At 35.2% G+C, this 11299-nt stretch overlaps 1 pseudogene; it reads right to left on the bottom strand.

Annotated features, from left to right (window-relative positions):
- Positions 1-1409: 1409 nt before the first annotated feature.
- On the bottom strand, positions 1410-2300 carry LOC105715510 (large ribosomal subunit protein eL6-like; annotated as a pseudogene).
- Positions 2301-11299: the final 8999 nt, after the last annotated feature.

The raw sequence follows: 11299 nt of genomic DNA, 5'->3' as shown, positions 1-11299 counted from the left end.
GACACATGGGGATTATGGGGATTACAATTCAAGATGACATTTGAGTAGAGACACAGTCAAACCATATCAGTTGGTTTACTTTATAATGCTTTATTTATTATAAATTAGGAAGACCAGAAACAAAAGAAAATATAAAATTTGTTCAATTGTGGGGGTTGTGGGCATTGAATGGCATTAATGTATTGTCGTTTTTGTACTTTTCTGTATTTGAAATTTTCTCAAAATTAAAAAAAATCATCTTCTAGACTGTAAGATCCTTAAGAACAGCAACTATGTTTTATTAATATTTTCATTGACAGTATCTAATACCATTGCTGGAAAATAGGAGTCCTCAATAAATACTTGCTGAATTTAAAAAAAAGAAAAAAAAAAAGAAAATTAGCAGCGTCTAAGAGCTGAGAGTGGTCCCCAGTCAACAGGTAGCAAGAGAAGGAAGATATATCATACAACTGAAATAAAATGAAGTTGGAAGTGGATCTTTCCCTAGTTAAGCCTCCATATGAGGAAATAGACAGCTGACACCTTGATTTCAGCCTTGCAAGAGCTTGAGCAAAGGCCCCAGTTGAAAGTGTTCCAGACTTTCGACCCTGGGCATTATGAGATAATGAATGTATGCTGTTTTAATTTTATGGTAATTTGTTACACAACAATAGAAAATGAAAGCATTGCTTCCTTTTTTGTTATTTTTAATTGACAAAAATAATTGTACGTAATTATGGGATACAATGTGATGTTTTGATACATGCATACATGGCGTAGTGATCAAATCAGAGTAATTAGCATATCCATCACCTCAAACATTTACAATTTCTTTGTGATGAGAAGATTCAAAATTCTGTCTTATTGCTATTTTGAAATACACTACACGTCATTCTTAACTATAGTAACCCCACTGTGCAATAGCACACCAGAAATTATTTCTCCTATATAACTGACCAACATCTCCCTTTTCCCCTTCTCCCCTGCACCCTGGCCTCTGTTAACCACCATTCTACTCTACTTGCATGAGTTCGACTTTTTTAGATTCCACATGTAAGTGAAATCATATGTCATTTGTTTCTCTGTGCCTGGCTTATTTAACATAACATCACATCCTCTAGGTGCATCCATGTTGTCAAAAATGGCAGAAATTCATTTTTTTTTAATGGCCAAATAGTATTCAATTGTGCATATATCCATTTATCTATTGATAAACATTTAGGTTAATTTCCATATCTTGGTTATTGTGAATAATGATGCAATGAACATGGAAGTGCAGACATCTCTTCAACACACTGATTTCCTTTCCTTCGAATATATACCCAGGAGTGGGATTACTGGATCATGTGGCAGTTCTTTTTGTAGGTTTTTTTTTTTTTTTTTTTTTTTTTTTTTTTGTAGTCAGCTATTTAATTAGGTTCTTAAGACATTTAGGACACCAATTTGTGAGGACAAATTCCATTCATCGGGGCAAACACAGATCACAGGTAGCCCAGGAGCTGAGGTTTGATTTTTGGTAAAATTTGTGAGTCCACAGCTTTCTGATCAAACTTGTGCTACTCTGTAATCTCATATTTCTCTTTTTCTGTGTGGAAGATCTCACCTTCCTGATGTTTGGGCTTCCACGGCTGCTGCTTCTTGAAGTAAGCATCAGTAAGATGTTTTGGGATTTTTACATCTCTGATATCAACTTTGGTATCAAAATTTGAGGTGGCAATGACAAATTTCTGGTGTGTTCTTTGTAGAGGAACTCAATTGAGGACCAGAGGTCCAGTCACGAGTAACAAGCCACTAGCCAGCTGCTTCAGGAAAATTACCCTCTTGCCAGCATCCGGTGAGGATGATCAGAATGGTCCCAGGGGTAATGCTGGCTCCCAGTTTTCTCACATGCTGACTGAAGGGTTTTTTGCTCTGGTCAACAACTTTCGAGGCACATCTTCAGTAACATAATACGTAGGCATTTTGTGGAGTTTAACCACCCGGGTACTGCCATTCCTGTCACCACCAACTGGTTTTGTAACAGTTGCAAGAACCTTCTTTTTCCTTTCAACCTTGGATTTAGCAGCTGAGTAATTCCTCTTGTATATGGCCTTTCTGGAATACATGGCAGATTGGGAATACCTGCCAATTCCTCTGACAAAGACAGGATTGCAGCTGCAGTGGGGCTCCCTCTTCTTGGGCTTTTTAGCCTTGAGGTTACCCTTTTTCAGATATTGCCACAAGCATCAGCCTTCTTGGCTTTGGGTTTCTTCTCCTTAGTATCCGGCTTCTCAACTTTTTCACCCACCATCTTGCAAGATGAGAAATAGCTTTTTTTTTTTTTTTTTTTTTTTTTAACAGAGTTTCCCTATCTTCACTCAGTCTGGAGTGTAGTGCAGTGGCCATGATCTCAGCTCTCTCCAACCTCAGCCTCCCAGGTTCAAGCAATTCTCCAGCCTCAGCCTCTTGAGTAGCTGGGATTACAGTCACCCGCCACCCCGCCTGGCTAATTTTTGTATTTTTAGTAGAGCTGGGGTTTCACCATGTTGTCCAGGCTGGTCTCAAACTCCTGACCTCTGGTGATCTGCCCGCTGTGGCCTCCCAAAGTGCTGGGATTACAGGAATGAGCCACTGTGCCTGGCCTATTTGTAGTTTTTTGAGAAACCTTCATACTCTTTTCAATAGTGGCTATACTAATTTAGATTCTCATCAATAGTTTCTTTTTATTTGGATCCTTACCAGCATTTGTTATTTTTTGTCCTTTTCATTACAGCTATTCTAACTGGAGTGATGTGATATGTCATTGTGGTTTGCGCTTGCATTTCTCTGATAATTAGTGATGTAGAGAATTTTTTCATGTACTGGTTGGTCATGTGCGTGCCTTCTTTTGAGAAATATGTATTCAGAATTTTGTCCATTTTTAATCAGATTGTTTTTGTTTATTTGGTTTTTGCTATTGAGTTGTTTGAGTTCCTTGTATATCCTGTATATTAATCATTTGGCAGATTCATAATTTGTCTCTTTATTCTGTTGAGTGTTTCCTTTGCTGTGCAGAAACTTTTTAGTTTGATGAAATCCCATTTGTCTATTTTTGCTTTTGTGGCCTATGCTTTTAATGCCTCATTCACAAAATTTTTGCCTAGACAAATGTCCTGAAGTGTTTTCCCTTTGTTTGTTTGTTTTTTCCAGTAGTTTTATAGTTTCAGGTCTTACATTTAAGTCTTTAATCATTTAATCATTTTGAGATTTTTTTTTTTTTTTTTTGTATATGGTGAGAGATAGGTGTCTAGTTTCATTCCTCTGCATATAAATATTAAAAGCTATCAGTTGGCCAGGCACGGTGGCTCATGCCTGTAATCCCAGCACTTTGGGAGACCAAGGCGGGTGGATCACAAGGTCAAGAGATCAAAACCACCCTGGCCAACATGGTGAAAGCCCGTCTCTACTAAAAATACAAAAATTCACTGGGCGTGGTGGCATGTGCCTGTAGGCCCAGCTGCAGTGAGCCAAGATGGTGCCACTGCACTCCAGCCTGGCAACAGAGCAAGACTCTGTCTCAAAAAAAAAAAAAAAGAGCTATCAGTTTTCCTCCATGCTCATTTAGCTATGTCTCACAAATACTGTCCTCATTGATATGGTTAGATTTAGGCCTTCCATCTCATTTTTGTTTCTTGTTTTCCTCTGATTTTTATTTTTTTATTTTCCCTTCCAGCATTATTCTAGATTACTTGTACATTTTTTGGAATTTCATTCAGTGCCAAATAATTTTTAATACTCGTTTTTTCTTCAACACATTGTTGTTTTAAAATACGTTGTTAATTCTCAAGTATTTGAGATTTTCCTAAATATCTTATTGGTACTGACATAATTTAATTACTTTGTGGTTGGAGAACATAATATTATTTCAGTCCTTTCAGATTTATCAGCACTTGTTTTATGGCCTGGCATATGGTCTGTCTTGGTGACATATCATGTGCACTTGAAAATAATGCATATTCTACAGTTTCAGAATATTCTACAAATATCAATTAATTAAGTCAAGAAAGTTGAGAGTGTTGTTCAAATTTTTTGTGCTTTTATCTCATTTTATCAATGGCTGAGAAAGGAATGTTAAAAATTTTTTACCATGATTGTGGAATTATTCTATTTCTCCTTTTATACCACAAATTTTTGCTTCATCTATTTTGAGACCCTAGTAAGAAATGTACATACATTAATAATATCTTCCTGAAATCGTCCCTTTCATTGTAATAAAATACCTTATTTATGTCTAATAATATTGTTTGTCTTAAAGATTATTAATTCAATAGTAATGTAACCTCTTCAGCTAGCTTATGTTTACTGGTTAAATAATATATCTTTTTCCATCTTTTTACTTTCAACCTATTTGTGTCTTTATTTTTCAAGTGAGCTTCTTGTAAGCAACATATACTTTGGTCTTGCTTTTTAAAATCTATTTTGATAATCTCTTCCTTCAGTTAAAATTCTTATACTGTTAATAAAGTAATTATTAATATGGTTGAATTTAAAAAAAATTTATTTTCCATTTGCTCCACTGTTTTTTGTTCATTTGTTTTTCTTTTTCTCTTTTGGATTATTTGAATATTTTTAGTATTCCATCTTAATGTATCTATTTTCTTTTTAGAATACATTCTTGTATTGTTTAAAAGGTTGATCTAGAGGTTACAATATACATTCTTAACCTTTCATGGCCTACTTAAAACTGATACTCTGTCTCTCCAAAGAAAATGTAGAATCTTGAAATCAATAGGTATATTTATATGTCCACCCCTTCAATCATTTATAAGATGGTTGTCCTAGCCTTTCATTTATATCCCATAAATGTCCAATCATTTATAGGATGGATATATAGGCATTATATCAATGTATATTTTAAAAATCCCACAAAAAATTGTGAGATTTATTAAATACTTATATTTTAGATAATTTTAACAGAAAAATGCAGTCTTTTAAATTTTTCCCCAGATATTTGCCATCTACAATGTTCTTAATTTTTCTTTCTGATAATCCTCATTATTTCTAGTTTTATTTCCCTTTAGCCTAAGATCTTCTTCCTCCTCTTCTTCTTCTTCTTCCTCTTCTTCTTCTTCTTCTTCCTTTCTTCTTCTTCTTCTTTCTTCTTTCTTCTTTGACAGAGTTTCACTCTTGTTGCCCAGGCTGAAGTGCACAATCTCGGTTCACAGCAACCTCCATCTCCCAAGTTCAAGCAATTCTCCTGCCTCAGCCTCCTGAGTAGCAGGGATTACAGGCACACGCCACCACATCCAGAACATTTTTTTATTTTTAGTAGAGACAGGTTACACCATGTTGGCCAGGCTGGTCTTGAACAGGGACTTCTTTAGAATCTCTTGCAATATTTTCTGACAACTAGTCTCTACATTTTGCTTTGCTTAAATTTTTTTAAAGAAATTTTGCATTCATTTTTGAAGGATATTTTTATTCAATATAAAAACTAAGTTTGATAATTGCTTTCCCTTTCTATAAAAATTTTCCCCTTACTTTAAAAATGTTCCACCGTCTTGTTGCGCCTATGGTTTCTGAGAGAAGTTTCTAGTCATCCAAATTACTGTTTTATAAATACTGTAGCATTTTTCTCTGTCTACAATCAAGATTTTATCTTTATCTTTGATATTTAGTAGTCTGATTATCTTTTTGGCATGGTTTTCTTTGAATTTATCCTGTGTATAATTCACTGAACTTCTCAAACCTGTAAATGTACGTTTTTCACCAAATCTGAGATTTCAGCTGCATTTTCTTTAAATATTATTTTATGTTCAATTTCTTTTCTTTTCTACTGGGATTCCAAATATATGTATGTTATAGTTTTTGATATATTTGATATTGTCTCACATGTCCCTAGTTTCTGTTTTTTTCAAACTTTCTTCCTATATTTTAGATGAATAATTTAATTGATATAGTTTTAATTTTATTGATACTTTCCTTTATCCTATTCATTCTGCTGTAAGTCCATTCAGTAAATTTTTTAAATATAGACTTATTTCAAAAATTTATATTTGGTTCTCTATTTATTTATCTCTGCTGAGATTTCCTGCCTTTTTATTCATTTTACGTATATATTTTTAAATCTCATTGAGTATAGTTATTGTGGCTACTAAAAAAAATCTCGTCAAACAATTCCAATGTCAAACGAATTTGAAGCTGGCATCTATTGATTATCTTTATTCTAGAAAATTGAATCCATTTTCCTGCTTCTTTGTATGTTGAGTACTTTTGGATTTTATCTTGGACATTTAATGTTGTGTTGTACAGATTCTGTGTTCTGTGACATCCATCATGCTGTTTTTGTTTTTGATTTTTTGTCTTAGCAGGCATTTAGCCCAGTTGGGGGGTTGTGTATGCTCCGCCTTTCCTTCTGTAGTTGGTGGTTTAAATCTTAATTCAATTATTAACTCCTTGTTGTACTGCTTCGAGACAGTCCTGTGCTTACATTGGCTCAGGTGTCAGCCTGAACTTGTGTATTTAACCACATAGAAAATTAAGGGACTTCCTTCTCTGTCTCTCTCCTCTCCAGATTTCTCCCTTCATTTCTAGTAACTGCCATTAATCAGACTTCCTTTTTAGATTGTCTAGCCAGAAAGACAGTGAGCTATCAAAATTTTACCCACCTACAATATGCCTCCTCTTCTACAAAAAATAAATCCACAAATCAAATCTACAATAAAAATGGAAAACTTCTGCCAGTCACTGCTCCAGCTTTCATCTCCCCACTACACCCTGGCTGCTCCTTTACTCTTCGGAATTCTCTGGTAGTCATTTTCTGTATTTTATGAGGCATATAATTGTTACCAGCTAGATGGCTTATCTGTAGGGAATTTACAATGTTATTCCAGAAGTTAATTTCCAGCTTAAGTAATAAATGGACATATTTGTATTTATTGGTCACTAAGGTGTGCATTATTCAGGACGTATCTACATATGTGTATATATGCATTTTATGTACTTGGACTGTAATTGTATTAAATGCTTGTTTATTTTACATATTCAAACCCTTTTCATGCTTTAAAAATGTTCTTCTAAGACATGAATATAATAGCTTTGTAATACTGCATTATATATATGTACTCTAATTTACCATTCTTCTAGATATTTTTGTTTTTCTACCTTCATAAAAATTTTGAGAGAAAATCTTTTTCTCTCTGGTGACTTCCTCAGAATAAACTTTTATTGAGGAAAGGAGTATAAGGAATTGGCATCTCATAATCCAGAAAGTTTTTACATTGTATGGTACCAGCAGGAAATAGTTTATGAGTTCCAACACTGGATGCTGTAATTTCTTTATTGTTTTTGCAAAAATGATAACAGAAATTATATTTTATTGTTTAAATTTTAATTTATGTGGTTATTAGTGAAGTAGAATATAATTTTATGTGTTTGGTAGAGTGTACTTTTTAAATCAATAGTCCATTTAGGGTAAATTTTTTTCACATTTTCAACAAATGAAGATACTCTTTTTCTAATAAATTATGTGAGTTTTTTAAAATGAACTAAAGATATTAATCCTTTATTGATTATGTTTGATGTAGCTATCCATGGTATGTCTTTTGCCTTTTACTTCTGTTTATGGTATTTTTAACATGCCAAGGTTATCTAATAGATTATGAACATGTGCTAATTTATTGAAACTTCTCTAAATATGGAACCAAGATTTCATCTGAGTTTGAGATTAAGAGAAGAAATTATCACAGGTAATGTGGAAGACAAGTCACTTCTCCAATTGTGTTCTTTAAAGTGTAGTATCTTGATGGTCATGACCTCCTAAAATTAGGTCCAGGATAGAAAGAATAAGAAATGGGAATTGTAACAGTAAAAGATCATTTCAGAATCATGGACTAAGGGTTACTGTCCAAGAGAACTATAACCCTTGGGCCACTCAGTCTAGAGAGCAGCTTCATTTTTGCAAAAGTGAATATGGTGGTATATAGATCAAAGTATTAATTTTTTTCTGTTCTACACACTTACAGGAGAAAATTCTTAATATCCAAGACAAAAGCAGTGCCTTGCTGATGAATAAAGAGACATGAGTATCAAAAATATAGCTGACAAAAGGCTGGGCATAGTGGCTCACACCTATATTTTTTAAAAAAAGAATGTAACTGACAATGCTGACCATGTAAGAGCCTCTTACACGTCCCTTTGATGCCTCAGTTTCCTCTGCCTACTCCGCTTTTCGTAGGTAAAATTATATCTACAAACTCTTCTCTTCCTGACAATTATAAATTCTTCTCTTTCCCTTCCTTGGATTGAAGGAAGCTGAATGAACCTATCTACACAAACTACTCTTAACTTATCCTCTTTCCTGTCAATGGGCAATCACTGTGATTCTTCTTTAGCAGCTACTGTTTCTTCAGCCCTTCCACTAGGATAGGGCTGCTTTACATACAGTGTGCTGAGTCAAAACAGAACAGAGGGAAGTAGTCACAAAAAGAGGAAGCAGTGGTTAGTGGGTTCTTGAGAAAGTTCTCCAAAGGTTACAAACTGAAAAGATTAAAAAATTAGCAGGTTTATGCTAATCTCTGCTTTCTCCTTTTTGGCAGCTCCACGCAGAAGAAAAAATAATCTGTGACTTCTGTGCCTTCTTCATGATCTCCAGGCAAGACTGGGCTTTTGACCAGTGCACAGGAGACTCATCAATATCTATCTAAGCCCCTTCTCTCTAACAGCTGCAAGAGTGTGGTCTTCTATCATCTCAGGCCAAGAAAGTGCAATAGTTACATTCATCTCCACTCCAATCACCTGCTTTTCATTTTGTATGAGCAGGTCCTGCCCTAAAAAGTAAACATGTCTGCTGAGAAATGCCAGTGAGAGAGGGAGAAGAGATCTTCAAAGGGAAGGGCAGATTTTGTAAGTGGTTGCTGGTGGACTGAAGTCCGTGCTATAAATCTTCTTAGGGTGCAGTAGTTGATTTAACTCCATTGAGATGGACCCTGAAAACAAATATGAACGTAAGGAATTTTACAGATAAACCCATGTTCCATGTCTAGAATAGAGCAATATCATTATGATCATTATCTGTTTTCAATATCCAACACTGCCATTTAGTTTCAGCTTCAGCTTCACCGGATCCTTCAAATATTTCTTCATACAATCTCTTTTTGTCCCTCAGTACCTGATGGAAAGAAAGACCTCCAATGCTAATATGGAAAAGAGAAGAGCCTTGCTCTCCAAGCAGGTTTAAATCTACTGAGAGTGGAAATTGCTCTTTTATTTACAAATACTGATAAGACCCTTTTGGTAGCAGGAAACATGGACCAATTATGCAACCTTAAGTAAAAATGGGAATTTATAGTAAAGGAAAATGGATAGCTGTTAGAATGCTAAGCAGGAAGGTCATAAACAAATTGGAATCAGTAAGTGGGAGGTCGTTGGAATCCTTGGGACTACCCTGACCCTGCAATCAGACAGACTTCTCTACTTGCCATCTGTGTCCTTGGACAAAGTGCTCAACTTCCCTATGCGTCAGCTTCCTCATCTGTAAAACAAGAACAATATTTACCTTTAAAGATTTTTGTGAGGATTGAATGAGTTAACACAGGTAAACAGCTTGAACCTATGTCTAAAATTTACTAATCACTCAAATACTATCTGCCCACATATGTTGATTTCTATTTTGTTTATTTTAATGAATTTGCCACTCTCTGAAATTGTCTTACTTACCTAATTGCTTATTTGTAAAGCATGAGATTTCTCCTCTAGTAGTTAAGGTTTATCACACCCTCAGTAGAGGGAAGGCAGTCAGTGTTCTGCCACGTGTCCTTTTTGCTGGAGCAGAGAACTTTCAGCCTGTTTCTGACTCAGTCCTCTGAGTACCTCTGCTCTGAAAGCTAACTCTCTCGCATTCCCAGGGCTGTTTCTATCTCCATAGCTAAAAGCCAGACTTCCTAGCCCATGGAAGGGAGCCCATTGATTCAGCTCAACTGTAAGGCAGAATCAATCAAGATTAATTTAGTTTCAAGCCAGACCAAGTAGATGACCATTACTACTGATACTGCTTGAAGTTCTGCCCCCTTTGAGGAATTTCCTTCATCACTTTCTTTCAAGAACAATACTAATTGCGGTTACAATGATACAACAGTCCACTTCGAGTTTTGCTAACATATTAGACAAAATCATCTGTGAAACAAGTCCTGGTTTTCCTTCTGCAGTTATGTAGTTAAAAGGAATTCCATATGAAGCTATAGATGTGAACTGCAGGACAGGAGGGAATGCAGTAAAAGTTGGTGCCTTAGCAGTCTAAGCCACCTGCTCATAGAACTTACTTTTGTCTGGTTAAACTCAGTCATATATACATCATACACACACACACACACACACACACACACACACAGACACACACACATATTATATATACACATATATATCTTTTTAAGGATGGATTGCTGCTGTGCGTGTACAATCTTGTGGCTAGATAAAACCTCACTCATGATGAGCAGTTCAGATTGCATGGTCATTTGATGTCCCATGTTAAGTATTAAGTTTTTAGTAAGGTCTAGGCAAACTAGATGCTATCTCCTAAAGAACATTTATCTCCATAAGAGAGTATAACTTTTCTCTAAAATCCTAGAATTCTGTGCTTTACTTTTCCTTTTCTGGCTTAGAAGCACCATACAACATCCATATTTGCTACAGTCATTTCAGGCTTGATTGGATGTAGCGCATCACAAGTCTCAAGTGCTCAAACAGCTTTCAAAGCAATCTGGAATTATTGCAAAGTTTTCTCTTGCCCTGAGCCTCACTCAAAACCGATAGTGTTATGGGCTCCTCAGCAAATGGGTATCAGTGATGCACTTAAATGATACATTGAATCCAAATTCCAAAGATATCCACTAGGTATTTTAGCAATAAGAAGGTGCAAGATGCAACAATTTGCTTTAATTTTGAAGACATTCTGACGTGAATAACAGCATAATCTAACTTATAGGGGTTTCATGAGAAGAAAATGAATTACTTAGCCCCACATATGACATTAAGTCAGCGCTTAATAAGTATGAGCTGTGACGATGATGACAATTATGTTTACTATTACTACTATACTTGAAATTTATGCAAGACCGCATAGAGAAGGCCTTTTCGGATTTCTGAAAACTTCCCTTCTTCACCTCCCAACTACAATATACTGCAATCAGCAGAGTCAAAAAAGAATAGAAATAACATCTGAGGTAGAGGTAATTGTATCTATAACTCTTCATAATGTAGATATGAAATTCAAGAAGCCAGTTATATCTGTGCACAGTTGTTACGTATTGAATCATTTTACATGTAGCAATATGTTCCAGTAAAGCCTTAGACTGCTGTATGTTTT

This window comes from Aotus nancymaae, unplaced genomic scaffold (genome assembly GCF_030222135.1).
Source record: "Aotus nancymaae isolate 86718 unplaced genomic scaffold, 86718_ANA_hifiasm-v0.15.2.pri h1tg000108l, whole genome shotgun sequence".
Lineage (NCBI taxonomy): Eukaryota > Metazoa > Chordata > Mammalia > Primates > Aotidae > Aotus > Aotus nancymaae.
The sequence above is the reverse complement of the archived record's forward strand: the minus strand, read 5'-3'. Positions and strand labels throughout refer to the sequence as shown.